Source organism: Orcinus orca, chromosome 9 (genome assembly GCF_937001465.1).
Source record: "Orcinus orca chromosome 9, mOrcOrc1.1, whole genome shotgun sequence".
Classification (NCBI taxonomy): domain Eukaryota; kingdom Metazoa; phylum Chordata; class Mammalia; order Artiodactyla; family Delphinidae; genus Orcinus; species Orcinus orca.
This window is the reverse complement of record NC_064567.1, coordinates 89,089,883-89,095,186: the sequence shown is the minus strand read 5'-3', so window position 1 is coordinate 89,095,186 and position 5,304 is coordinate 89,089,883. Positions and strand designations below refer to the sequence as shown.

The following is a 5,304-nucleotide window of genomic DNA, read 5'->3' as shown; positions in this document are numbered from 1 at the left end:
ACCTTGTCCCTGTGTCCTCACATAGGGGAGAGAGATCTGGTGTTTCTTCCTATTGTTATATGGGCATCAGCCCTGTTGGATTAGGGACCTACTCTAATGACCTTATTTAACCTTTCTAACTTCTTCACAGGCCCTTTCTCCAAGTACAGACACACTGTGGGCAGGGGGTGGGGAGTGGTTAGGTCTTCAACCTAGGAATGTTGGGGGGACACAATTCGGTCCAAAGCATTAGGTTTAAGCAATTTAACAGGAATATGTTGCAGAATATACTTTAAATAATATTCTCAACAATACTTAATGTACATTTTGTAAGCATGTACTTATTTGCAACCGAGTTCTTTTCTCTTGCAATTTGCGTAAAATATTTAAACTATACTCCTAAAAGTAGAACATCTATTTAGTTTCAAAAGCAAATAAAAAATTTCCCCAAGTGCAAATCTAGTATAAAATGACCTAAGCAAAATATGTTACACATTTAGAAAACCAGCTTGATTTAATTAGTATTAATATTTCCCTCTCAAATGTTAATATACTGATTCCAATTCTGTGAAATGTGTAATTACCTAAACATAATTGACTTCAACCTATTTTGGGAAGAAATCACTTATATACAAATAAATATCCTCCATCGTCTGTCTGTATTTCTGTCATATCTTTAGTACGCATTTTGAGATGTCCTTACAAAATGAAATATGACATTAATATATGCCTTTGCTTACAGTCAGAAAGAAAAGTTCTGGGCTTCCCTGGTGGCGTAGTGGTTAAGAATCCGCCTGCCAATGCAGGGGACCCGGGCTTGAGCCCTGGTCTGGGAAGATCCCACATGCCACAGAGCAGCTAAGCCCATGCGCCACAACTACTGAGCCTGTGCTCTAGAGCCCGTGAGCCACAACTACTGAGACCACGTGCTGCAACTACTGAAGCCTGCGTGCCTAGGGCCTGTGCTACACAACAAGAGAAGCCGCAGCAATGAGAAGCCCGCGCACCGCAACGAAGACCCAACCCAGCCAAAAATGAATAAATTAAATAAATTTTAAAAAAAAAAGAAAAGTTCTAAAATACACAATTTCAATTTTGCTTTTAACCCCAGTTTCATCTATTTTAGCTCCATAAGCAAAAGGCCTCTGAGAAAAAGTTGAACAGTATAATCAGTAGCATGTGATAAGCTTTTTGGGTCATATTTCCTAGAAAGTGAAGAACTCTAATGACTGGGTAAAAAAAAATTTTTTTTGGTAAATTAGGTCATTTTCAATTCTTTGCTTTCAACAAAATAAAAGAAGGACCTAACCAAGTTGTCAATAGGTAGATAATTAGAAATATTTTGGGGAGCTTCCCTGGTGGCACAGTGGTTGAGAATCTGCCTGCTAATGCAGGGGACACGGGTTCGAGCTCTGGTCTGGGAGGAGCCCACATGCCGTGGAGCAACTAGGCCCGTGAGCCACAACTACTGAGCCTGCGCGTCTGGAGCCTGTGCTCCGCAACAAGAGAGGCCGCGACAGTGAGAGGCCTGCGCACCGCGATGAAGAGTGGCCCCGGCTTGCCACAACTAGAGAAAGCCCTCACACAGAAACGAAGACCCAACACAGCAAAAATAAATAAATTAATTAATAAACTCCTACCCCCAACATCTTCTTTAAAAAATATATATATATTTTTTGATAATAGATCACTGCTCTTTTTGACTTATAATTAAGAAGGCATTCAAATAGCACAGTGGCATTTCCATAGGAAAATGCCTAGAACTGAGCTGTCAGGGGAAGCAGCTGGACCTAGTTGAGCAGAGAGGACCCGTGGCTGAACACTTTAAAGTAGAAAGTAAATGTATGGTTTGCCTGACTTATCTTGAAAACCGCATGTACCTGAAATGTGAATATGTCTGCTGCTTTCAGTGCTTCGATTCACTGCAGAAGGAGCCTGATGGGGAGGGTTTATTGTGCCCCAACTGCTCTGTGGTCTCAAAAAGAATGACCTCAGGTGTGCTCTCAAGCTCTGAGCTCTGGTTTCAAAGGTTAAGGAGTCAGGGCCCCAGCTGAGAGCTGTCCTCCAGATGAACCCAAGGATGCGGAAGTTCCAAGTGGATGTGACCTTGGATGTTGACATAGCCAACAGGTACCTCATCCGTTCTGAGGACCTGAAAACTGTCTGTTGTGGGTTTTTCAAGCAGAAGAAAAGGTCCTGACCTGAGAGATTCAACCATACAACTTGTGTCCTGGGATTCCCTCTGTTCACCTCTGGCTGCCATTACTGGGAGGTGGACGTGGGGTCCAGCAAGAATGGGATGTGGGCATTTGGAAAGAATCTGTGCATCGACAAGGGAAGACTCAACTGACTCCAGATCTTGGCTTCTGGACTGTGAGCTTGAGAAATGGAGATGTCTTCTCTGCCCACACTGTGCCTTCTGCTATCCTCAAAGAATGGTTCTTTCTGGCAATAACTGCCCAGAACACAAGGACAGGCTGATGGTCCAATGAGAGACTCAAGGAGAGAGATCCGTGTGTGTCTTAGAACAAATTATGATCTCCTTACAGAGTCATGTGGACACAACAGAGACCTGAGGATTTTGAGGAAGGAAACACTGGCTTCAAAGGAGGTATTTTCCAGATTAAACAGACCTGAGACCATAAATATCAAGGGTTGTGGAACTTAATCTCAGGGGAAAGTCCAGCCTTCGGATGGTGTGCTAATGATCAGGGTGAAGAGACTTTGGAACAGTTTGGAAAAGTGAGACCATGAAGGAAAACGCCCAACGGGAAACACAGTGAAGGGAGCCCCTGGTGCACTTTGAGTGTCCCCTCCCCCCAGTTATGACTTTCGTTCTAAACCTGGATTCTCCAACTGGGAGCATAAAATACTTTCTGTGCCCTCTGCTCAGCTGCTCATGTAGATCTTCTCAATAATTGCCAGGAGTTGTCGCTAATCCAGACATGGATGAGGGTGATTTGCACTGGGGATAAGATTTGCTCCTCATTGGAGATGCCCCAGACTCTCCATGCAGACAGTGTCACCTATACTACAGATGATGTGATAATGGCACCTCTGTGGGGAGATGAGGTCCAGGGACCCTGTCCCTATAACTGTGGCCCATCCTGATTGACACTTCCCTGTACAAAGCTCTGGAGCCAAGTCCAGGCAGGTGAATGCTTCCTTTTGTTCAACCTCAGGGCAGAAAACAGGAGAGAAGGGCTCCCCAGCAGGAGAGGAACTCAGAGCTGTGTTAGCACCATTAGGCAGGACAGGTACTCACCCTGCCTTGTCCTGAGCTGCCCCATTCATGCCCTGGCTGGACAGGTAGAAGGTGGGAATGTTCTGGGCTGTGTATCTGAGTGGGACCAGACCCATGAGGTTCACTGCAAATCCCTGTGCCCTGGAGTCTCTGACAAAGATGGAAAGAGGGATGGGGTCACTGTGGAATCTGTGATGACCCTTTTATGGCCAGAGTCACTGAGCTTCTCAATCATGTAAAAAAGGGTCTACTGATTTTTTAGGACCTAACATATTAGGGTTGGGTGTACAATTTCTGCCAAGATATTCTGTCACCATTCTGGGTGTTCTTAAGTGGTGTGTGTAGGTGTTGCTCATATTTTTATCTAATTGAATGGGGAAATGCCTCATTGTCCTACTTTAACCTGGAGCAAGAGGAGGAAGAGAAAAGAATTTGTAGTGAGATGAAATCCAGTTAATTGTCTAGTCTGCCAAAATGGTGTGAATGTTGGAAAATAACCAGTGTATGACCTATTTTAAAAACTGGAAATAGGATTAGAATAATGCTGTCTGTGGTAATTCAACACTGCATTTTATATTTTGAAGTACAGTGGAATGTACCTTGGGCCATGGTATTGTCTGAACGTTTCTTTCCCCCCAGATTAGTATATTGATATGTAACCCCCAAAGATGACAGTATTAGGATGTGGACTTTTGGGAGGTGATTAGGTCATGAGGGTGGAGACCTCATGAACTGTATAAGTGCCCTTATAAAAGAGTCCTCAGAGAGCTCCATAGCCCTTTCCATCATGTAAAGACACAGTGAGAAGGCGCCAGCCACAAATCAGGAAGGGAACTCTCTCCAGAAGGGGACAATGCTGGTGCCTTGATTTGGACTGCCAGCCTCCAGAACTGTGAGCAATAAATTTCTGTTGTTTATAACCCACCCAGTGGGTGATATTTTGTTCTAGCAGCTCAGACAGACTAAGGCCAGTATTGAAAAGGACTCCAGGTGGTCGTCACGGCTAAGACAGAGAGGCAATGTCTGAGAAAATGTTTAGAGATTCTTTCCTGGAAGCAACGTGTCCCCACCCTCCCCAACTCTCCCTGTGTCCTTCCATCCAGGGCCGTGTGCCTGACTCCTTTTTCCATTGTCCTGGGCACACAATGAGCTCTCTTAGAAGGATGTTCTCATTCTCTTAGGAGGTCTCCATAAACCAGCTCTGATTTCTGTGCTGACCTGGGATGAGATGAGTTACACACTCCTCTGCTGACTCAGTATCACATGAATTCCTACTCCTTCCACTGTATTGTGTGCATTTTTAGTCACAGCAGATATAAAACCCAGAAAGTATGAGGAAGCTAGTGGGGCAAGAAGTGCTCAGGCACCAGAGAGAGAAACAACTCCTTAAATTTTGTTTCAGTGAAAACAGTGCTGTGTCATCAGAAATGTTGTTGGAAAATAGGGCTTCTGAGTCACTCCTTTTGTCTTTTTCGAATGCTTTGCATCTGCTTGTCTTATCACCTGGAAACAGACCTGCCCACACTGATCCTCCCACATCTGTGGGTGAAGAGAGGCTCAGGAGGCGGCAGGCACTGGGATGTGTGTTCCTGTCACAGCACAAGGGCACCTTCTGTGGCTTCGTTTGTGACTGGCTGTGGTGGTGCCTCGTGTGTGGCTGTGTGAGGCTGGGGGTCCTGGATTGTGTGGGGACAGGTGTGTCCTTTTGCGTTCTGGGTCATGATTGATGGTGTCAGGGAGGCATCTCCTCTGTGGGGTTGGTCTCTGTGTGTCCCGGGAAATGTACAGCCAGGAGGTTTGACCACATCACTCACCCCAGTAAACTCTCAGCCCCATAGGAAGGAGGTCATGGGCCGTGTTTGTGGGAGGAGAGATGCAAGGGAATGAGGGGACCTGCATGCACTTAGGAGTCACTGGGAGGTGTGATGTAGGGCGAAATGAATGGGGTTTCAGGGGGTTATACGAGGATTTACTGGGCATGAGATTCAAGTCAGATCTTTTGCCAACAAACAGTGTTTGGTTGGATTCGTTGAGACTAAAGTTTTAACAAACTATAGAAATATGGAATTGTACAAGTAATT

General features: G+C 45.2%; 1 pseudogene; it reads left to right on the top strand.

Moving 5' to 3' along the window:
• The first annotated feature begins 1,853 nt into the window (after window positions 1–1,853).
• LOC117203280 (ret finger protein-like 4A-like protein 1) lies at window positions 1,854–2,460 on the top strand (annotated as a pseudogene).
• Window positions 2,461–5,304: the final 2,844 nt, after the last annotated feature.